General features: G+C 44.4%; 1 protein-coding gene across 14 annotated transcripts in view; it reads left to right on the top strand.

Annotated features, from left to right (window-relative positions):
- DNM2 (dynamin 2) overlaps nucleotides 1–25,011 on the top strand; it is a 176,922-nt gene that overhangs the window by 9,791 nt on the left and 142,120 nt on the right. The gene's annotated exons all lie outside the window — the stretch shown is intronic.

Genomic DNA, 25,011 nt, shown 5'->3' with positions numbered 1-25,011 from the left:
GTAGTGCAAAGTGCAAAAAGCAGTGCAGCCCTTGCCGGCCAGGACGAGGTAATGGTGCTGTTGCAGCAAGAGGGGGCCGGCAGAACAGGCAGTCCGAAGCGGTGACGGAGATGGCTGGAAGATGCGGGAGCTACTTGTATTTATGCAGCATCACCATTCCGCAAAATTGTCTCTCTCGAGGAGCGCTCGACAGTTTGCAGATAGCTTGGTCATCTGTTAGTGGTGAGAAGCAGCCGGAGTCACTCTCGTCTCTTGAGAACCCAGCCAAAGTTTTCTGCACTTTGACTCCCAGGGACAGGAGTTTGGCCAAGCTACCTGCAAAATTGTCTCTCTCGAAGAGCACTCACAGAGAGAAGCAGCCGGATTCACTCTTGTCTCTCAAGAGCACAGCCAAAGTTTCTTGCACTGCTTCTGCAAGCGCTTCTCGAGAAAGAGATGATTTTGCAGATAGCTTGGCCAAACTCCTGTCCCTGGGAGTCAAAGTGCTGAAGTGCGAGTGGTGCAGGAAATTTCAGCCAGGCTCAAGCGAAGGCGGAATGGTGATGCTGCATAAATACAAGTAGCTCCCGCATCTTCCAGCCATCTCCATCACCGCTTCGGACTGCCTGTTCTGCCGGCCCCCTCTTGCTGCAACAGCACCATTACCTCGTCCTGGGCGGCAAGGGCTGCACTGCTTTTTGCACTTTGCACTACCTGCAAATTTGCACATTATACGTGCCACCCCCTATGGCAGAGATTTCTAACCCCACCACGGGCTGGTCCCATATTCCAGAGCTGCAGTAATCACAAGACTGGCCCTTTGGTCATCCCAGTGCACCTGCTCCAGTCCCTGGCAGGCCGGTGCACCTAGGTGGTGGAGCAGCCGCTCCAGGATGACCAAAGGGCCAGTACTGTGACTACTGCAGCTCTGGATTATGGGACTGACTTTCCCACCAATGTCAGCCAGCCACCTCGGGTGGATTTCCCTCTCCCCCATTGGTCTTCCAGTTCCAGCTCATGTGGCTCTTCTCAAGGTAAGGTTTGCGCTTGGCCAAAGGGTGGGGGCCAGCGGGTAGGCAGGCCATGTGGGTGGCGCCACCTTGTGTTCCCACACAGCCTAGATTAATTGCTTTAGGGAGGTGCTTTGGGGGGAATATTTCTCTGCGGACCACCAAAATTTTCTCGTGGACCATTAGTCGGCTGTGGCCCACCGGTTGGCAACCACTGGTCCAGAATATCTACTAGAACCATGACAAGGAACAAATCCAAGGATTCCTCTCGCTCCAAGAAGCCCTCAAAGGCAGTGGAAAAATATGAGAACGCCACCAGAAGGCGCTGGAGAAACATCTGGAGAGGAGTCTTTGGGAGGCTGAAAAGAATCGACAGTCAGCCTCCCCAGCAGTTACCCTAGTCACTCCTGAGCCTCTCCCAGCGCCACCTTTGGACCTCTCGGTCGCTAACGGGCAGTGACAGCCAGAGAGCCCTACCTTGGTCCTCAAGAAGAGCACCTGAGGCATTCGTCCCTCAGGCCCCAGGAACAGCTTTCAACAACATGGCTGATCCGAGGTTCCCTGCTTCCATGCAAACAGGGTTACAGGCTCAACAAAGCAAAAGACTCAGAACGGCGCCTGAGGCTACCTTCACCCCAACTGCAGCGGGGCTCTGCGCAGAGGAATTCCACCCTCAAGACATCCCTCCGTCTATGTGAACCTGGCTATCGGAGGCAATCAAACACGTCATCGCCGCGGTGGTTCAGCAGACCTGCCAGATGAGATCTTAGATGTCAGGCCATCTCCAACATGGGTTTCCTCAACCCATGCAGTTCACAGCAAAACCCCCTGATTTCCAGGTACCACCCCAACCCACGTATCTGATGGGGAATCTGCAGGTGTTTCAGCCACCACCTCATCCTGTCCAAGACATTGGGGAACAGCAGAGGGTCAAGACCATTACTCGCAGGTTTCATCAGATGACACGGATTCCTCCCCATCAGAGGCAGAGGGCCAACTAGACAAAGATATATCAGAGGATGAAGGGCTAGTCCTGGAACAGCCTACATTCATGGGGCTGTTCCTCCTGCAACTATTTAAGTCCTTGTTGTTCAAGGCAAAAAACACCGCGCACCTTGACAACCCTTCCACTTCTCCACTTGCCCTGACTATGGGAGAGTTGGATGATTTGATTTTTTTTCAGTACCAATAGCAGAGACAGAGGTCATACTAGTCCCGAAGAAGTTTGTGGATGTGGTCAAACTGCAGTGGGCCTCCACAGGCTCCTGTCCCAACCTTACGGGTTTTGATAATTTTTTTTATAATTCGGGTTCGGATCTCACTGGGTCTCTTCAGACACCAGTCGTTGATGATCCAGTGATGGCCCTAGCAGCCTCCTCCACTGTGCCCAGTGAGGTGGAGGATGCTTTGAGACCAGAAGATAAGAGGGCGGAGCTAGCACTATGTAGGGTGCACCAGGCTGGTGTCTGGGCCATCAAGGCGGCTGCAGCTGTGTCCTTTTTCACACTCACTTCCCTAAGGTGGCTACATCACTTTTAGGATTCCATTCCAGCCACTAACATCAGAGCCCACCAGGACATAGCGAAGTTAGTGGCGGCCATGGAATTTTCCATGGATGCCACCCTTAACACGGTCAAATTTTCATCCCAAGCCATAGCCTCCCAAGTGAAAGCCCACTGTCTGCTGTGGCTCCGCCATTGGCAGGCAGATACCAAACATAAGTGGAAGTTGGCAGCCGTTCCCTTCGATGGGACAAAACTGTTTGGGTCAGCCTTGGACCCTGTCCTGGTAGAGACACAGGACAAGAGGAAGATATTATCTTCCCGGTCCCGGAGATCAGATTACCGCCCAGTCCAATCCTTTCAGAGGACTTCCTTTCATCCCCCCACCAAGGAAGCAACTTCCAAAGAACCTTTGGGTTCTTGTTTCCAACAAGGACAACAACCTGATAGGGCAGACGAGGAGCCCAGGCTAAGAGGCCCTTTCGCGGAGCTTGCAACATATTCTTTCATTGCTCCAAATAAACATCTTACCGACCCTCCCTTTGGAGGTTGGCTGACATTTTTTGCCAATCAATAGGACGCTACTACCTCAGATGCCTGGATTCGAGAGACCATAAGACCAGGTCTCTCTCTAGAGTTCCTCTCCACACCGCTAAACTTTTTTTATCTTTTTTAAAAACAAACATAAACAAACAAAACAAAAACATCAAGCTATCTTCCATAGGTGTACATACGGTGTGCCGGTTGGTTTACAAATTGTTTTGTGCTTCCATTTCGTAGTCTTCAATTACAATTACATTGTATATATTCTCATATTTTCAATCAAATATTAAATACATTAATATCATTGTTAATCATTTGACTATACTTTTATTCATTCATGTTTTATGAAATAATCCATATTTTACTTAATTTGTTTTATAACAGTTCATATTATCATCTCAAATCTATCCTACAGTCATTTTGTAGATATAATAAAAAAAAAGAACACATCTTTATATATTTATTATTTTCTAAAAATCTACATACCGTATTTGCCGGCGTATAAGACGACTGGGCGTATAAGACGACCCCCCAACATTTCCACTCAAAATATAGAGTTTGTTATATACTCGCCGTATAAGACTACCCCCTCTTCCACACACCTTCCACTTTTGCACTTTTTTTTTTTTTTGCACTTTTCTGCTTTGGACAATTTTGAAATGAGCTAATCCAATTTTGAACCAAGAATATGCAAATAGCTATGGAGTTTAGAAATGAGTTTTAAAAATATTTTTCATTGCTTACCATTAAGCGTAAAATATGTTGTAAATAAAATGAGAACACAGGAAACGTTCTCTTCTCAATACAGCTGATCTCTCTCTCTCTCTCTCTCTCTCACACACACACACACACACACACCAAAAACCCGGACACTGAAAAGGCTGCCAAGGAACAGTATATTCAATGCCTTCTCTTTAATCAAGAAACAAGGAATTCCTTAGAATCTTTTTTTTTCCCCAAGTGGCCCTCTTTAAAAAAAAAAAAAAATGGAGGTAACACTTTCATTCAAAAAGTCTTCCAGTATCTGGAGTCGCTCAGACATATTGAAGTGAGGCAGGAGAGTAAGTGAAATTTGAAATGATCCAGCTACCGTTTTCTTCCCCTCCCGCCCAAGGCCGTTATCTCCACGTCAAAACGAAGGAGGGGAGGCAAAGAAGCCAAACACGCTAAAAGGATCTCTTTATTTTCCTACACAAGGTCACACCTACTTTTCCGCATTCAAAGGACAAACCTCTCCTCACCACCACCACACACACACACACACACCCCAATACCCGCAAACAATGTTCTGGGCATTAATCACCATTGCTACATTAACCTGGTAAATTTATACCCTGCCTCCCCAGTGTTGCTTTGACGGCAGGATTTCACACAGCGGGCGCTCGCTCGCTCTCTTCTCCGCTCTCCACCGTTCGCACATGTTGGAAGCACCGTAAAACCTGATAACCCACCCGGGGCTCCCCATCCTTAACCTACAGCCGCCTGCATGCAAAACCTGCGTGCAAAAAGAAAAAAAAAAAAGAAAAGTACGCCGCACGTGAGGATCTTGAATCCTCTCCTCCCCACACCGCTAATGAAGGAAGAGGGGAAAGGTTGCGCAGCGCGTGGCGAGTGACACACACACACACACACACACACACACACCCCCCCTCAGCCTCCCTCCCGGCTGCAACTCAAGCTCGAAGTGGGAGTCGGAGTCCTCCCGGCGTATAAGACGAGCCCCCCACTTGGAGGCATGTTTTTCAGGGCAAAAAAGTCGTCTTATACGCCGGCAAATACGGTATTTCATTACCATGTTTTATTGTCTAACCATTGATAGAATAGATCCCAAATTTTATGAAATTGTTTATCATCTTGTTCTCTGATTTCAAATGTCAATCTACTCATTTCAGCACATTCCAATATTTTCTTAATGATTTCCTCCTGTAATGGTATTTTCTCATTTTTCCAGTTTTTAGCAAATACAATCCTAGCCACTGTTAATACATTTACAATCAGATATTTCAATTCTTTACTATATATTTCAGGTAAAATTCCCAATAAAAATATCTCTGGTTTCAAATCTATATGCTTTTTTGTCATTTTTTCCAACCACGTGTGGATTTTAGTCCAATATTTTTTAGCATCCACACAAGTCCACCACATATGGTAATATGAGCCTGGTGTCTGTTGACATTTCCAACATTTTTCAGATTTGTTCTTGAACATTCTTGCTATTCTTGTCGGGGGGAAATGCCACCTGTAAAACATCTTATACAAATTTTCTTTATATGTGATCTGCGCGCCTAATTTCTTAGATTCAGAATTCTACCTGTAGCTTCCACTTTGAATTTCAGTAAAAGAAAAAACTTTGCTCTAACCATTGGAGTCTGAGTATTTCTTTCTTGGATTTTGAATGGAGCACAGACTGACATTATTCTGAATCTAAGAAATTAGGCACGCAGATCACATATACAAAGGGGTGAAATTGATCCCACCCCCCAAAGTCCAAGATCTTCCTCCAATTAAAAGTTCTGAATGTGATCATGTGGGCATCTGCAGGTGGTGATGAGGCTTCTGTCCGTTGACCTTGACATATTTTGATAAAATTTAGCAGTTGCGCAGTAGAAAGACAGTTGAGCAAGGAAATAGAAACTTAAGAACAAGAATTCTATACTCCCCCTCCTCCTTCTCATTTACAGCACAGGAATGTAACACCTCCAGCTCTCTTCCCTTCCAATCCCCACTCCCCCCCCCCGTTACTAATGACAGCCGAAAGATGCAGAGCAGTGAGAAAGATGCATAGCAGTAGAAAAGATGTAGAAGAGATCTTGAAGGCTGTTGACATTGTCGTTTTATAATTTTGAGACCACAATTTTTGCCATTTCTCTAGATCAATCCCATATCCAAAGTTCTTCCCCCAAGCACCTTTTCATCAGTACCTGTCAAAATCTTATCTAAGTCAGTCAATTTGTCATAGAAACCTTCTGTTTCAGAGTCTTTATCATACTGTCAGTGTGTGCTCCCTTCAAGATCCAAGAAAGAAATACTCAGACTCCATGGGTTAGAGCAAAGTTATCCTTTTACTGGAAATTAAAGTGGAAGCTACAGATTTAATTCCGAAACTGAGGAATTGGCGCGCAGATCACATATACAAAGGAATGGAATTGTTCCCACCCCCCCAAAGTCCAAATGACTCTTCCAATTAAAAGTACTGAATACGATCATGTGGCCATCTTCAGGTGGTGATGAGGCTTCTGTCCGTTGACCTTGACATATTTTGATAAAAGTTCGCAGCTGCGCAAAAGGGGATAGAAGCTAGCCAAGAAATGGAAAGTTAAAGACAGAAATTCATACCCCCCTCCCCTTGCTACCCACAGCAAAGGAATGCAAAACACCTCCAGCTTTCTTCCCCTCCAAGTTCCCCCCTCCCTCCGTTGCTAATGACAGCCGAAAGAAATAGTATAGCATAGCAGCAGAGAAGATGCAATAGTTAGGATGCAGAAGATATAAGATGTGGAATATATCTTGACGCTGACCTTGAATGTATTTGCGCATATAAAAACCAATTCATCTTTATACCTTGTTCCTCTAATTTTTGCATAGATTTAAGTTCACCCTTTTCATTCAATATTTCACCATATTTAACTGTTTGTTCCTTTTTATATATTATAGGATAAGAAAATGCTTCAATAGTTAATAGCCAGACTGGAATTTTCAAATAACATTGTCTTTTAGTCTTCTTCCAGTTTAACCACAGAGACTCCCATATATAATGTCTTCTAAAATACCCCTGTGTTTTAGTTCCTTTATACCATAGAAAAGCATGCCATCCCAACAACAGATCATGTCCTTCTAATGTCAACAATCTAGTCTAATGTTATCCATTCCTTAACCCACATCAAATTTGTAGCTTGGTAATACAACTCCCAATTAGGCAAACCAAATCCTCCTCTTATTCTGGCATCTTGCAAAAGTTTTAACTTTATTCTTGCTTTCTTACCTTGCCATATATATTTCAACACAATTTTATTTAAATCTTCAAAGTAATCTTTTCCAAGCCTAATTGGAATTGTTTGGAACAAATATAAAATTTGGGTAATATATTCATCTTGATTGTTGATATTCTCCCTATTAATGACAGTTGTAAATTTTCCCATTTCGCCAAATCTAGCGCTATCTGCTGCTTAAGTTTGATATAATTATTCTCTTTTAGTGTACTGCATCTTGCTGTCAAATGTATCCCCAAGTACTTGATCTTATTCGTGACCTGAATTTTCAATAGATCTGCCAGTTCTTCCTTTTGTCTTGATAGCATATTCTTTGTCAAGATCTTTGTCTTATCTTTATTTATTTTCAAACCAGCCACCTTTCCATATGCCTCTATCTTTTCTATCAATTCTGATGCTGTTTCTAGTGGGTCTTTTAAAATGAAAACCAGATCATCTGCGAATGCTTGCAACTTAAATTCTTCCTTTTTAATTTTCATCCCTTTTATATCTTTTTCTTTAATATATCTGTTTAGCACTTCCAAGGTTAACACAAACAACAGAGGTGATAGTGGGCACCCTCATCTTGTTCCTTTTCTTATATCAATAGAAATAAGAAGCTCTCCCTCTATCATTACCTTTGCCGTTTGCTTATAGTATATAGCTTCTATTGCTTGAATAAATTTTTTAGCAAAGCCCATCTGTTCCAGCTGTAATAACATGAATCACCAATTCACATTATCAAAGGCCTTCTGTGCATCTAGAAATATCAGAGCCATTTGTTTTTCAGGATGTGCCTCATAGTATTCCAAGGTGTCCAAGATTACTCTCATATTATCTTTAATTTGTCTCTTTGGCAGAAATCCATTTTGATCAGGATGGATAAAATTATTTAAATATTTTTAAGTCTTTCTGCCAATATTGAAGCAAAAATTTTATAATCTGCGTTTAGTAAAGAAATGGGTCTATAGTTCTTAATTTGTAATGGGTCGGCCTCCTCTTTAGGAATAAGTGTAATATAGGCTTCTGACCATGATTTGGGTATCTTCTTCTTTAACATAACTTCATTCATAACTTCTAGCAATGGAAGATTCAACAATTCTTGTAATTTTTTATAAAATTCTGCTGGAAGTCCATCTGGGCCTGGTGCCTTTCCATTATTTTGCTTCTTAAGTGCTTCAGTTAACTCGATCATCGTTATGTTGCTTTCTAACATTTTTTCAGTCTCTTTAGGTATCTGAGGTAAATTAGCATTCTGTAAGTACTGCTTGACTCTTTCTTCATCAATATTCTCTTGCATATATAATTTCCCATAGAAGTCTCGAATGATTTCCTTCTTCTCTTTGCTACCATGGCAAACTTGGCCTTGGTCATCTATTAATTGCAATATTTTCCTTGATTCTTTCTCCTTTCTCAATTTGTATGCTAACCATCTACCTGGTTTGTTTGCGTCTTCAAAGTAGTTCTGTTTAGCACCTCTAATTTTCTGTGCTAATTCTTCTTTTTCTATTTGACCCATTTTGTGTTTAATTATATCCATTTTTAGCTTGATGTCCTTTTTCTGTGGCATTTTCTGTAGCTCTTTTTCAAGTCTGTTATGCTCATCCTCTAGGGCCTTAGAGGCTAGTCTTTTCATAGTATTCCTTTTCCTTGTATAGTCTATTATCAAGCCTCTAACATATGCCTTCATTGTATCCCATACATTCTGAATTGATGTATCTTCTTTTTTGTTTTCTCTAAAGAAAAAGGCCAATTCTTTCTCCATCCACTGTGTGAAGTCTTTTTCCTTTAAAATAGTATTATTTAACGTCCATCTAGATCTTCTTTTTTGTCCTTTCCATTTAATTGTCATTGGATTGTGATCTGCCCAAGTACTTGTTTCAATATTTATTTCTTGAATGTTAGGTATTAATTCTGTTGACATCCATATCATATCTATTCTGGACCATGATAAGTGTCTATTTGAATAGAAGCTATATTGTTTAGTTTTAGCATTTCTTTCTCTCCATGTATCTTTTAAGTTTATTTCATCTACCATTTTAAAAAAAGAGTTAGGGAGAATCTTTCTGTTTTGCTTTGTTGTTTTCTGTGCTGTATAGTCCAATTTATTGTCTACAATTCCATTAAAATCTCCCATCATAACTATATTAGCATAGTCCAGTTCAATTATTTTCATATGTAGTTTTTTGTAGAATTCTTCTTGTTTGTCATTCGGAGCATATATTGCAATCAGGAGTATTGTCCATTATTTCCACCATTAGTATTCTTCCATCATCATCAGTATAGATCAATTTTGCTGGGGTGGTCTCTTTAATATATAAAACCACTCCTCTTTTCTTACATTGGGTCAAGAAAGTAAATATTTTCCCTAATTTTGGCTGTACCAACAATTGTGCATATTGTTTTTTAATATGTACTTTTTGTAGACAGATTATATCAAATTTTAATTTCTCCAATTTATGAAAGGTTTTCCTTCTTTTAACGGCTGAGTTAAGTCCATTTATATTAATTGTAATCATTTTTTTCTCTTCCATGGTTATATTTTATAGTTAGGTTTAGCAGCTCTCGTAGATCTTAATTCACGTTGTTCTTTGGCTTCCACCTTTCCACCTACTGCGCCTTCTTCTTTTTCAGTCGCCATTTGGCAGTCCTCTTGGAATTCAATTAATGAGATCTCTTTTTCTGCCTCTTCCTCTTTCCTTCCAAAAAATTCTGTATAAAATAATACCGCTTTCTCAATTGAGTCAATCTGTGTCTCTGTTCTTGCCATGTGAACATTAAACCTTCTGGAATCAGCCATCTATAATTCACCTCTTTTTTAAGTAGCATTTTAGTCAGAAATCGGTATTCTCTTCTCATCTCTCTCACTCTTCTGGGTATTTGTTTCAAGACCACAATCTCCTTGTCTTTGTATTTCAATGTTTTCTCTTTTGCCACTTGCAATATTTGCGTTTTAATGGCTTTCTTTGTAAATCTAATGTGAACTTCTCTTGGTAAGCTATTTCTCATCGCATATCTTGTGAAACTCGATAAACCTTATCTATTCCATCCATCATCTTCTCTTGAGTTATTTCCAAAACTTCAGCCAGTATTTCTATCATTATCTCAGCTAGGTTTTGTCCTTTTCCTTCCTCTACGTTTTGGAATCTAAGATAGAATTCTGATCTATCCATCTCCCATCTCAACATACCACTTCTATCTTGTTCAACCACCATTAATCTATTATCAATATCTCCAATCTTCTTGTCTCTTTGTTTATCTTCTTCAATTTTTTGGAATTTCTCATCATATTTCAACATCATTTGTTGGATGTTCTCCACTTTTTCATCGGTTTTCCCTATTCTTTGTTCAATGTTCTCTGTTTTTTGTTCGATGTTCTCTATTCTCTTTTCAATATTCTCTGATCTTGCTTGAATATTTTGAATTCCTTGCATAATAATCTGCAGAGTCACTTTTTCTTGTTCTTTTTCTTGCTTTAACATTGTCTGTATTGAACGTTGTCCTCCAGATGGTGGAGAGGAAGAAGTAGAAGTTAAAGAGCCAGGAGCTGTAAATTTCCTACTCACTTTAAGCAATTCAAAATCTTCAGGTTCTTCTAAACCTTAATCCAATTGTGAAGTAACCAATTATAGTTCAAAATAAAAATAGTAAAAAAAAGAAGCCCAATAATAATAAAAAAGGGGAAAAAAAGAGAGGACAAAATTTCTTCAGGTTCTTGTATACCTTAATCCAATCAATAGTAGGATAAAGAAAAAGAGCTTAAAAAGAAAAAGAAAAAAAAGAAAAGGGAAAAATTCTTCAGGTTCTTCAACACCTTAATCCAACTGAAAGGTCTCAAATAGAAAAAAGTGCATAAGAATAAACCAAAAAGGTAGATGAAAAAACAAAAATACCAAGAAAGGAAAAAAAAGGCTTTTAAGGCTTTCCCTTTAAAATAAAAAGCAAACGTAGAGATTGGACTCCCCCCCAAAAAAAAGAAAGAAAAAGAAAGACAAGCTCCAACAAAGCCAAAAACCCAAATAGTTATTACAAAAAAAAAAGATTAAAAAAAATACAATAAAGCTGGTGAGGGAGGGATAGCACAACTTAGGAAAAGTAAAAAGGGCACACTGCACTTTATTTAATTATCCAAGGCTCTTATTATAGCTCTCTTCTCCAAAAACTTATCACCTTCCCCCCCCCTACATTTCAACACCAGACTCCAGCTGTTGATAGAAACCCAGAAGAGCACCTGCAATAATACTCTCTCATGCTCTTCCCTCTATCTTATCAAATAGCAATGTCCTTGAAAAAGAGTCTCAGTTCTTTCTTTCTCAGCTTTGTCTGGTCATAGGGAAAAGAATATTTTCAAGCCTCTAGTTGGCAGTGTTACAAAGTTTCTTTGCTCTCACTTTCCCCCTCCTTTTCCGAGCAAGATATAATGAGAATTAATTAAAAAAGAAGATATTTTAAAAAAATGAATTAACTGAAGGGAGCCTCTAGCCTAAAATATTACAAAATCAAAAAGGAGAAGAAAAAAATAGATATGAACAAAAAAACCAGTCCAGTTTCAAAATACAAGATCGTATATAGAAAATCCAGCAATAAGAAAAAACAAAACAAAAAAACACACATTACTTTGACATTCCTGTTTAAAATTGCCGCTTAATCACTTCTGTCAAAACTTTTACAGATTCTTTCTTTTCCTTAGGGTGTCCTTTCAGATCTTAGAGTAAAAAAAAGTTCTCACCAAACCGGCACACTCTCTCTTTCTGCTCTCTTCTGTTTCGGAGCTGTCCCAACTTCAGCAGCTTTAATGGCTGCCTCTTTGCCGCTGGCAAGAAGAGCTTCTCCTGGATCTACCAGGGACTTTGCGGTATCCCTGGGATCAACAGGATGCGCTCTTCACTTTCACCGTCTCTTTGGGACGATTTAGATCCGATAGGACCGTCCAGGAGCAAAGATATTGGCAGTGACCTCAGACCTCCAAGATTGCATGCCATATCGTCACGACGCCAGCTCCGCCCTCTACACCCCTAAACTTTTTTATGCCATGCCTGATTTCAAGAGATTTCACAAGGAGGAACCTCATGGAGACCGCAATCCGACATTTGCTAGAGATCCATGCCATTCATCCAGTTCTAACATATCAGCAAGGGCAAGGGTTCTATTCCCTCCTCTTTGTGGTCCCAAAGGGTTCAGGGGGGGTGGAGGGCGATTCTTGACCTAAAGCGCCTGAACTGCTTTCTAATATACAGGAGATTCAAAATGAGTTCCCTGCAATCTATTCTTCTAAATCTCAGGCAAGGAGACGTCCTGACTTCAGTGGACCTGACCAAAGCATACCTGCACATCCTGATAAGATCTTCACCCAGAAGATTCCTGCAGTTTTGTTATGCCAACTGCCATTATGAGTGCAGCGTCCTACCATTTGGCCTGGCTTCAGCTCCCCAGACCTTTACAAAGGTGCTGGTGGCCCTTATGGCACATCTCAGGAGCATACTGGTTCATCTACAATGTTATTTAGGCAACATTTTAATACAATCCCCGTCTCATCTCCAAGCAGAAATAGATCTATGAACGACGTTCTGGGTCGTTCGGGACAATGGCTTTTTAGTCAACCTGGAAAAAAGACATCTAAAGCCTATCACTTGACTTCTGCACCTGGGCACCATAATTGACACAGTGACAAGTGAGGTTTTTCTCTCACAGGACCGTCAAACCGGTATCAGGGAATTGTCCGCATGCATTCGGACTCAAATGAGTACCTGCCTTTGGCCCAGTTACCTCAACTGCTTGGAAAGATGATTTCCTGTATCACAATAGTCCCTTGGGCCCGACTCTATGCGAGGGCTTTAAAATGGTTCCTGCTCCTAGTCCCACTGAAGGTCCTTTCCCTCCAATGGTTGACCTCCAGAAACATCATCAAGGGCTGTCTCTTCAGAGAGCCACACCGATTGACAATTATAACCGACGCCAGTCTCTACAGGTAGGGAGCTCATTGTCAGTCTCTAGTAGCACAGGGTCGTTGGGTTCCAACAGACATAAATTGCAGCATCAATTGGCTGGAACTCAGGGCAGCCCATCTGGCTCTCCGCAAGTTCCAGCACGAGATTCAGGGACAGCCCGTCCTTCTCACAGACAATGTGGCCACCAAGGTCCACATAAATTGGCAGGGGGGGGCACCTTGCTGGCCCAGACGCCTGTGATTCACGGACCTCATGGACCTCTCGATTGCTGATCCTTGAAGAATTCCGCCGGACAGGGTCTCCCCAGCCAGGGGCCCATTCAATATTCGGAACCACAATGGCTCCATCTGGCTGCTGGCGCTTGAGCGGAGACTTCTGAAGGGTGAGAAGCTCTCCACCAAAGTCATTGAGATTATTTAGACTGCAAGACGTCCATCCACGATCCGTATTTATAACACCACTTTGAAGATCTGTAGATGGTGTGACAAAAAGGCGATAGATCCCACCTCAGCATTGGTGGCAGATATACTGGACTTTCTACAGGAGGGGTTAGACAATGGCCTCTCCCCAAATACTCTGCATAGGCAGGTAGCAACCCTAGCCTCAGTCCTCTCCTGCGGTGACTTATAATCTCTTGCTTATCATCTGAGAGTACATAGCTTCTAACGGGGGGGCCAAGACCTCCTGTGGTCCATAGATACCCCACTTGGGATTTGAATAAGATTCTTATAGCGCTCACCAAACCACCTTTTGAACCATTGAGAACTAGCAGCCTTCACCTTCTAACATATAATGTGGTTTTCCTGGTGGCTATAACTTCCTCCTGGAGAATATCTGAGCTAGCTGCTCTCTTGGGGAGAGAGGACCTTTGTGTTTTTCACTCAGATAGGGTGATTCTTCGCCTAGACCCGACTTTTATACCCAAAGTCAATACTTCTTTCCACCAAGCAGGAGTTGATTCTTCCAGACATGATATTTTTCCGATTAAAATCGGAATTTTTTTGGGAATCGCCCCCCCCCTTTCCCCCTTCTTCTCCTCCTTCCCCTCCCCTCGGAGGCCCCGAGTCAGGAGTTGCTACCGCTGGCGCGGCTCTGCGTGGCTCCAGTCCCGCGTTGCCTCAGGAAGGGAAAGGCAAAAAGGAAGAGCCGCCGCGGCACTTTGCAACGGCAGCAGCAGCTCCTGGTTTTGCCTTTCCCTTCCCGAGGCAACGCGGGACTGGAGCTGCGCCGGCGGTAGCAACTCCTGACAGCCCCAGCCGGATACCTGAGCGGAGCCCGAGCGGGCGGTGCGAGCGGAGCCTGCTGAGCGGCAGGAAAAGGGAGCTGGGCAGCGATTTCTTGGCGCGCGGTGGGGGGTCTCTTTTGGCTGGCCCCGATTTTTTTTTCAGAGGGGAATATCATGCCTGTTCTTCCCAACTTCTGCCCTAGACCGACTCATGCATTTGAGAGACAGTAGCATTCCCTAGATGTGCATAGGGGCCTCCACATTTATATCAATAGGACTGTTGCCCACAGAAAGACAGAGGCTCTCTTTGTCTCATTTCAACTCTCCACCCTAGGGAGAAAAGTTACAGCTTCAACGGTGGGAAGATGGCTCAGAGCCACTATTGCAAAGACGTATGAACTCCAGACATTACCATTGCACAGAGGAATCACTGCACGCTCCACCAGGAATGCAGCCACATCAGCGGCTTGGATGACACAAGCCTCTATCACTGAAATTTGTCGGGCAGCAACGTGGTTGTCACCATCGCCCCTCATATGACATTACAAACTGGATGTTTTTGCATCAGCGGAAGCTGCCTTTGGCAGACATGTCCTACAAAGGGTCACACATTGAGGGAGATTCCAAACCAGACGGAGGCCCTCCCATAAGGACACACCAGCTTGGGTATGTCCCTGACCTGGATGCTTGGAACAGCTCACTGGAGAAAGAGCATTGGTTCTTACTTGATAGGCCAATTCTCTGGGAGCTGTGATGAGCATCCAGCCCCACCAGATGACTGTCTGGGTCTGGGTCTGGTCCTGGTCAAGCATGATGAGCAACGTGAAGAGTACAGCGGAGTAATCTACAACTTTGCCTTCACTAAACTGGGGACAAGCAGCAAGTGCGAGTGTCCTCAACTTTCCTCAGCCTATTGAAGTACTACCCTGACCAGCTCCCAGAGAATGGGCATATCAGGTAAGAACCAATGCCCTATCCCTCATCTTGTGTCACTGCCACATCACCAGCCATCCCATTAAAGTGAATGGGACTGTTGGTGAGTCAACAGCGGGTCAGAGGAGGAGCTGCTGTTGGGCAGAGATGACACTTGCTCTTTAAAAATTATGATTGGAATCAAGTTGATTTAAATCAAGACTTTTTAAATCCCAACTTGGTTTAAATCAAATCCAGCCTGCAATAAACTAGTGCCTGGTAGTTATCAGAAACTGGATTGGAACAAACAAGTCAATTTAAACCAAAGCAAGATGAATCTGCTGTTTGTTTGGTTCTTTTTAATAAAAATTTTATTCAGCTTTCCACATATTAAAAACATCTTTTTTCAAGTGAGCAGCATGATTCCAGGTTAACACATTTTCGTCCAAACATGACTTTAATTTCATATTCATCTTTCACATTTAATTTCATATCTTACCATTACTTTTCATATTTTCTATCATTTTTATCATATACTTTCCTCCAGCTTTATATATTTTTTCAACTCATTACTTAATCTATTTCCTTAAACTTTAAATGACTCTCATATCTTCATATTCATTATACTTTATGGTTTTCTCTGTCAGGTTTGCAATTTCATCGCGTATACTTAATTCATCATTCCAAAAGTTCAATCTCAATTCAAACATTTCAAAAAGAAAATTTCCCCTACTATTGCCAATTTGAATGTGCCACCCCTATAGCTTACATATCATGTAATTAATCCCCCCTTAAATCCTATTAATTATTTAACTTTTAATTATCACCTAAAAATTAATAACAGTAAACTTCTAACAATTACTACATCGCATATATACCTTTCAAGTCAGGGTCTGCAATTTTCCCCTTTAATTATATAAAAATATTTATTTTAAATAGAAAAAATAATCTATTCAATTCATCATAACAACTGATATTATTCTCTCAATCACAATCCTCATATTTCATTTCAGCTGTGATTTATAAATTCATTAAACATAGTTAATAAACTCATCATAATTTCCCCCTTTTCCACAGTTATTCCATTTAACTCTGTATATAATTCCATAAAAAAGAAAAACAAATATTGCAATAACAAAACAATATCAGTTCCAATCTCTCATTTTAATGATCTGTATTTTACTATTTTCTAATTGATTTATTACTTCAAATTCATTTATACTGCACCTCGTCAACTTGCAGAGTCCCCTTTCTGAATTCTTAACCATTATCTCTATGTCTTTTAAACAATTTCTTTTCATTTTTATTTGATTTCCATATTTCTTTGTTTCTTGGTCCTGTCTCTTATTGTCTCTTTTTCCCTTCATTCTTCCCATCTTTTTTTTACTCCAATTTTTGTCCCCCTCCCTTTTTAAAACTCCTTTCTGCAATTCCCTTTTCTGCTGTTTCCTTTTACTTTGTTTGGTTTTTAAAAATAAATCACTTTTTAATTACCATTTCAAACCTATTTTTAATTCCCCTTCTTTTCCCCCTTCGCTTTAACTTTCATTGTTTCAAATGTTCATTAAAGATGGCCTCTTCTTTAGTCAGCTCCTCTTCTGGTATTCCTCGTTCTTCATGCTCTAAGATCACCATTTCTAAAAATTGTAAGGCAGGGCAAAGCGATTTGTCTTCTTGTAACATTCCTTTCATGTTTCTAAGTTCCAGTTTTAATTCCAAGAACAATTCTGCCATTTTTCCACTTCTGTGCAATAACTTGATTCAACCAATGTTTATAAAATTTATTTCCGATGATCAGCTTTTATTAATTCCTCTTTTAGGTTTTCCAGATTCATCTCATAGTTCAGTGTCCATAAATTAAAGTTTATACCAAGATTACCAAACAGTCCAAAAATAGTTTTTTCCTCTTTTTTTTGTTTTAGTGTTCAATATTCCACTTTCATTTTCCAGGGTCTCTATTTTATTGTATCATAATTTCAGTTACTTTGTATCAAGTGAGCCCTTAAAAGAATCAGGCTTTTTTTTTTTTTTAAAAAAAAGGGAAACAAGAAATTCCTTTTTCCCTAGATGGCACTCTCCATTATGTCCAAAATCAGCTCTTTTTTTTTCTCCCACTTTTTCTCTGTAGTTCGGGCTTTTAAAGTTCAAAAGTTCCAGTAAGTCCAAATATCAATTACTCTTTCTTATTTTTTCCCCCGTGACACATTCAAGTACAGCTTTAATTATGCCTGTTTAGTGTTAGAGTTTATCCAGTTTAAACAAGAATCTTCTTGTGGCTTCCTTTTAGGATTCAAGGCCACTTTAAGCTGTCAAAAATTTCTTTTTTCACTTCTTTATTTGCCACTTCAATTAACTCTCTTAAAAAAATTTGTGATTTAATTCTGGGGTACCTTGTATTCTCCCTCGAGCCGCTCGGAGCATCCAGAGACTGGGATGTGCTTCTGAGTCCTCTTCTTGCAGGCTGAGCTTTAGATGAGGAAACGCTCCGCCCCCTCACGTGGCATCGCGCAGCGTCTCCCCAGTCTTTTGCTCAGCCTCGAAGAGTCAGGCTGTGTTTCAGAGAGCTCCTTGGCTGATCGCAGCTGAGCTGACCAGCAAAGCCCTCCCTTTCCGTCCCGAAGGCGTCCCGACGGTTCAGCTTGCGGCCGCCATTTTGGCTCCGCATCGTGGTCGGGCGCCATTTTCAAATACTATAGCTGCGGTGAATTGGAGCTCCAGGCCTTGGGTCAAAGCTTAGCTGCCCATTTCTATCCACCTGGCTCGCTCTTTTATTACTTGTTGGCCTCCCGCAGCCCGTTTCGGGGCGAAGTTGCAGCCCCCCCCCCTCCGGTTTTATTTTTCTTGTCTGGAGGCCTGCTGCCAGAGGCCCTTTCTTCTACCATAGGCCTCAGGCGTTTATTTGACTGATCCGGCCTGTACTGAGATATACGAAGTTCTCCCTGTTACGGTTACTGTTTTTTTTTTTTTTAAAAAAAATATCTATATATATATATATACTTAATACAAATACAAAAGGAATATATTAAAAATAATAATTAATAATAATAATAATAATAATAATAATAATAAAAAAAAATAATAATTTTTGTTTTGTACAATAATATTTTTTCGTAGATATATAAATATATACGGATAACCTGTATATACATTTGGTACAAAAAACATAATAAAGATAAAAAACAATCAAAAGGAAAAGAGGAATTACAAATTAGAGTATCTATTTTTCTGTACATACTATATTTCTTAGATACCTTACTGTTATCTCTGTACATAACAAATTCCAAAAGGGGGAGAGGGCCAGCTTCACCTTCACCCGGCCTCATCCAGGCCTGATCTGGGCGAGCCAACTGCCTTTGCTAGTATTTGTTATCTAACATGGCAGACGACAATCCCTCTAAACGTCCTTCTTTGAAGGCTAAGGCAAAGTCCCACTACTTGCGCAGGCAGAACAAGGAACCTTCCAAGGCCGCCTAACGTGACGCCTTAAGGCGCCACAAAGCGTTGGAAAAAGAGTTTGACCGGCGTTCAAGGGAGTCCCGCTCGGAGCCGTCAATACCTCCTCCTCCAACCCCTTCTACCTCTGCTCAACCTCTCCCCTCAGACCCTTCTTCCCTACCTAGGCGCAGTTCGCTTCAGGGTCTTCCGACCCCCGGACCTCCGACTAGACGGACCCCCGAAGCCACCTTTACACCCACAGCCGCTGGTCTGCGCCACGATGAACCCTCTACCTCCGAGGTTCCACCTCACATCAGGGCTTGGATGGAATCAGCCATCCGCCAGGGCATAGCAGAGGGACTACAACACATGACCAGATCAGGCTTTTCTCCGCGAGCCTCCGAGCACGACTCGTTATCAATCAGATCCCTTCCACAACCGGTCCCCCCAGTTGATCAGGTACTCTCTCAGAGGGACAGCCCTCCTCCGATTGGGGCCCAGGTGGAGGAGGAAGGGGACTTTGGGGATTTCAGGAAGAGGAAGAGGATTCCCGGATGGGATCCTCCCGCTACAGTGAACCCCTCTTAGAGGCTGACATCATGGAGGGGAGATGTCGGAGGACGAGGGCCCTTCCCCGACCAACCCACCTTTGGGGGCTGTTCAAACCGCATATGTTCAAGTCCCTCCTCCTTAAGGCCAAGAATGTCTCTGGCCTTCTTCCCCAGTCCCCTGCAGAACCCCCCCCCTGTCCCAGAGGGCCCGGAAGACTCCATTTTCACCCAACCAGTGGTGGAAGCTGAGGTCATCCCATCCCCTCCCATCTTCGTGAGATCTGGTAGCGAAGCAACTTACCTCCTCAGGGACCCCTCCCACTCCCTCTAGCCAAGACAAGAGATTCTTTAATCTCGATTCGGCTCTGTCTAACCTTCTGAATATTCCGGAGGTTGATGACCCCATTGTGGGTCTAGCTTCCTCCTCTACCCCTAGTGAGGCCCTAGAGGCCTTGAAACCTGAGGACAGGCGGGCGGAGCTGGCGCTGCGCAGGGCTCACCTATCTGACGCCTGGGCCATTAAATCAGCTACGGCCGCCTCATTTTTCACGAGGTCCTCTATCCGCTGGCTACGTCAGCTCAAGGACCACATCCCTGCTTCCAATCTGAGAGCTCACCAGGATATAGCGAAGTTAGTGGCTGCAGCCGAGTTCTTGGCTGACGCCACTTACCAGTCGGTAAAATTTTCTTCCAGGGCCATCACGTCGCACGTCACGGCTCGCCGCATGCTATGGCTCAAACACTGGCAGGCGGACGTAAAGAATAAGGTCAAGCTGGCCACTGCTCCCATTACGGGAGATAAACTGTTTGGCCCAGCTTTGGAACCACTGCTGGTCGAGGGCCGCAGTAAGAGAAAGTATCTGCCCTCCCTTTTTCGAAGATCGGAGGCCAGGGGCTCTCAGCCCTTTGGGAGGAGCTTTCCCCGCCCCTTCTACCAACCCCCTTCCCGCCCAGATACCCTAGACCCCCTTCCTTCCGATCCCAGGACCGCACGGACCCGGGCGACAGAACCAGACGCGGTGGCGGCTACAAGAGACCCTTTCGGGGATCGGGAGGAAGGCCCTACCGCAGAAGGTAGAGCCTCTTCCTCCCTCCCCATTGGCGGCCGCCTCAGCCACTTCGCCGCCCAATGGGACATATCCACATCCGATGCATGGGTTAGGGACACAATCAGGTTTAGTCTCGCCCTGGAGTTCAGGTCCGCCCCCCTGATTGTTTCATCCCATCCCCCTCCTCAAGGGATCCCTCCAATCGTGCACTAATGGATGCAGCCATCCATCATCTTCTTGACATCCAGGCCATTCAACCTGTCCCTCCGGATCAGAGAGGAAAGGGATTTTACTCCCATCTCTTTGTGGTGCCCAAACACTCTGGGGGTTGGAGAGCCATCCTGGACTTGAAACGGCTCAACCGTCACCTTATCCAGCGTAGATTCAAAATGCACACCTTGCAATCAATTCTTTTAGGCACCAGGCGGGGAGACTGGTTATCTTCCATAGATCTTTCGGAGGCATACCTCCATATTCCAATCAGGCCCTCCCATTACAAATTCCTCAGGTTCTGTCATAATAGCCTTCATTATCAATACGTGGCCCTACCCTTTGGACTGGCCTCGGCCCCCCGGACCTTCACCAAGGTCCTGGCGGCCCTGGCGGCTCATCTCAGGAGCGTTCCCGTCCGCCTCCACTGCTACTTGGACGATATCCTTATTCTATCCCCGTCCAAATCCCAGGCAGTCAGGGATACCAGGGTCACCCTCTCCGCCTTACGGGCACACGGGTTTCTAGTCAATTGGCAAAAGAGCCAACTTACCCCTTCCACCCGAATCCACCACTTGGGTGCCATAATTGATTCGGTTTCTCAAAGAGTTTTCCTCTCTCCGGAGAGGTTCCTTAGCATTCAAGCCCTGGTCAAACAGATCAGGCGTTCAAGGAGGGTGGCCTTGCTGGACCTCTCTAAATTGTTGGGCAAAATGGTGTCATGCATCTCTATTATTCCCTGGGCCCGTCTACACAGCAGATCCCTCCAGTGGTTCCTGCTCCCGTTCCAACGATCCGGAAGAAGCAACTCGAAGGCCAGAGTCAGGGTCCCTCCAAGGGTCCTCACGTCTCTTCTCTGGTGGACCAGTCCCGCCATCAACAGAGGCCACCTCTTCGCGGAACCTCAATGACTCACCGTCACTACGGACGCAAGCCTGTCCGGTTGGGGCGCTCATCTCGACTCACTCTCGGCACAGGGCAAATGGTCGCCGACCGAGCAGAGGTGCAGCATCAATTGGCTAGAGCTTCACGCTGTCCATCTGGCCCTGCGCAGTTTTCCTCAGATCCGCAAACATCACGTTCTCGTTCTCACGGACAACGTCACGGCCAAGGCCCATATCAACAGGCAAGGGGGCACCCAGTCCATCCAGCTAATGAGGGAAGCCGAGCGCCTTTGCCGCTGGGCAGAATCCAACCTTCTATCACTAAAAGCCGAACACATCTCCGGAGTAGACAATACTCAGGCGGACTGGCTGAGCAGGGCCACGGTGGACCAGGCAGAATGGCGTCTCCATCCATCCCTATTCGAGGAAGCGTCCAGAATATTCGGCCTTCCGGTGGTGGACCTCTTCGCCTCCCCGTCCAACACTCAGCTTCCACGGTTCTTCTCCCGGTATCCGTCTCACCGGTCGGAGAATCACAACGCTCTGCGCTGCCCATGGCCCCCAGGGCTCCTATATGCCTTCCCTCCGCTCCCGTTAGTTCCCAGAGTAATACAGAAACTCATTCAGGAGAGGGCAGACCTTCTCCTGGTGGCTCCCTATTGGCCCAGGCGACCGTGGTTTGCGGACCCCCGCATTTTATCGGTAGCGCCCCCATGGAGGATCCCCCCGGACAGGGTCTCCCTCTCTCAGGGGCCCCTTCTGCATCCGGAGCCTCAATGGCTCCAGTTAGCCGTCTGGAGGTTGAGCGGATCCGTCTGACTAGTGAGAAGCTCTCAAGTCAAGTCATCGACACTATTTTGGCTGCCAGGCGACCTTCCACTACACGAATTTATGATGCCACTTGGAAGGGGTTCTGCAAGTGGTGTAGCGGGTCTCAGGTTGATCCCCTCTCTCCCTCTGTGGCTCAGATCCTAGAATTTCTTCAGGAAGGCCTTCGCAAGGGGCTCGCACCTAACACCCTGAGACGGCAAGTTTCTGCCCTCTCAACCGTGGTCTCCTGTGATAACTACGGTTCCCTTTCTCATCACCCCCGGGTTAGATCTTTCCTTAGGGGCGCCACCAACCTGTGCCCTCCCACTGTTCACAGGTTCCCCACATGGGACCTCAACAAGGTCCTCGTTTCTCTTACACGTCCCCCGTTCGAGCCTTTGAGGGATTCATCCCTTCAGTTTCTCACCTTTAAGGTAGTTTTTCTAGTAGCTATTACTTCTGCTCGTCGAGTTTCGGAATTAGCAGCTCTGTCAGTCAGGAGCGATCTATGCGTGTTCCATGCAGACCGGGTGGTCCTTCGTCCCGACCCCACCTTCCTACCCAAAGTTAACTCTCCCTTCCATAGGTCACAGGAACTGGTTCTACCAAATTTTTGCCCTAGGCCCTCCAGGGGCAGGGAGGTCCTCTGGCACACCTTAGATGTTAGAAGGGCCTTGCGTATATATATTAAGCGCACTCAATCCATGCGAAGGTCGGAATCCCTCTTCCTATCCTTTCAACCCAGGTCACTGGGGCTTAAGGTTTCTCCTTCCACCATCAGTCGCTGGATCAGGGCTACTATTGCGAGGTGCTACCTTTCCCATTCTCTGCCCGCTCTGGGTGGAATAACCGCCCATTCCACCAGAAGTGCAGCCACCTCGGCGGCCTGGGCCACGCAAGCCCCCATCGCTGACATTTGTCGGGCAGCCACCTGGACCTCTCCGTCCCCGTTTATCAGACATTACAAAATAGATACGTACGCCTCAGCGGAGGCCTCTTTTGGCCGACGGGTCTTACAGAGGGTCATCAGTGATCCGGAGGGGCCTTCGGGCCAGACGGAGTCCCACCCGTAGGACAGCCCAGCTTTGGTATGTCCCAGTCTCTGGATGCTCCGAGCGGCTCGAGGGAGAATGGGCGTTGGTTCTTACCTGATACGCCCCTTCTCGGCGAGCCGCGAGGAGCATCCAGCCCCACCCTAATTTCTCCGTCTGGTGGGGACTCTTGCTTCAGCCAAGGAGCCAATAGTAGATTAGAAAGAATTAATAACCTCTCTTCTCGTTATCGCAAAAAACTGGGGAGACGCTGCGCGATGCCACGTGAGGGGGCGGAGCGTTTCCTCATCTAAAGCTCAGCCTGCAAGAAGAGGACTCAGAAGCACATCCCAGTCTCTGGATGCTCCTCGCGGCTCGCCGAGAAGGGGCGTATCAGGTAAGAACCAACGCCCATTTGAAAGTTGCGCCCAATTCTCCTGGTTTTTGTGCCATCCTCTTTTTCACCACTCCTGCACAATCTTATCCCGGTCAACTCACCTCTTCAGGGTGGCCACCACTACTGCCGTCTTCAGAGGGGAGTATTTGCCAAGCCAAGGAAGGGAGATGCGGCTCCCCTCGACCCAGCTAGCGGTCTCCCCCTTCACCATCCTCCAGGGTGGCTCCGGTCCCAAATCAGGATGATCGGGACCCTCTGATGGAAAAGCATGAACCTAAGCTGTGGACAATCATGGACTTCGGTTAGTCGGCGAGGGAGTCCAACCGGAAGATCGAATCTGCTGTTTGTTGATAAACATTTTGTTTCATTGAAACATCTAATTAAGTTTTGGCTCTGGACAGTCTTGTGGAGAGGCTATGAAATTTGGTGATCCTCTTGGACTCACATCTGAAATAACAAGTAAAAACTCTGACAAGATGGCCAGGTTATGTCCCTGCATGGATGGAGTCATTGGCAACAATTATGCTGTTATCAACATGTAGTTGGACTACATAACCCCTATAATGTTTGTCTGGCTACTGTTGAAGATGACTTTGAATGGAGGTGTCAAACTTGTGCTGTCACGTTCCCATCACGTGATGTATCATGACGTTTTTTCCCTTCATGGAGCTGGGGTGGGCATGGCCTCTGTGTGATGCATCTGGCCCATGGGCCATCAGTTCTCTCCTGGCTTCTGCGAAACTTCTGAAAACCTTTCTTTTTAAACAGCCCTTGATGTTATGGAGGCCTAGTAGTTTGGATTTTTTTTTATCATACATTGCTTATATTTTATATTGTTAAATCCAATAAAAATAATTATCCAGATCAATGTTTGCCAACCGGTGGGCTGTGGCCCACTGGTGGCCCGCGAGAAAATTTTGGTGGTCCTCAGAGAAATGTCACCCCCAGAGTGCATCCCCCAAAGCAATTAATCCAGGCTGTGCAGGAACACAAGGCTGCGCTGCCCACATGGCTTGTGGGAACCCTCCCTCGCCTACTCACTCCTTACCTGGCAAACTTGCCTGCTAAGTTGCTATTTTTCCTTTTTTCTCTTCCCGACCATCAGCTGTTCTGCTGTACCGGGAGATTTAAATTAGCTAGAAAGCAGGAAATCGTTGGATTTCTTGCTTTCTAGCTAATCTTTAAATCTTCGCCTCTAAGCAGAGCCGAACCTTCCTTAGGACTGAAGCTTCTAATATTCAGTGCAGGTAGCCAATGGCAGAATCATAGATCTTTAAGTGAATCTGTGATTCTGTGAGCAATTCAATCTGCCTGCCTGCTTTGTCTGATTTTGGGTAAAAGTTGTTCTTTTTTAATAAAAAATTCAATATTTACATACACGGTGTGTTGTGAGTTAATTTTGTGAGTTTGCTTACTAGCAAACATTACGAGTTTGCTTGAAAGCAAATTTTATGTGATAGACACAGGTAGCCAATGGCAGAAAGATAGATCTCTGAATCTGTGATTCTGTGAGCAACTCAATCTGTCTGCCTGCTTTGCCTGATTTTGGGTAAAAGT

The sequence above is a fragment of the Notechis scutatus genome, chromosome Z (assembly GCF_049901735.1).
Source record: "Notechis scutatus isolate UNSWTSFEM ecotype Mainland chromosome Z, rNotScu1.2, whole genome shotgun sequence".
Lineage (NCBI taxonomy): Eukaryota > Metazoa > Chordata > Lepidosauria > Squamata > Elapidae > Notechis > Notechis scutatus.
The sequence above is the reverse complement of the archived record's forward strand: the minus strand, read 5'-3'. Positions and strand labels throughout refer to the sequence as shown.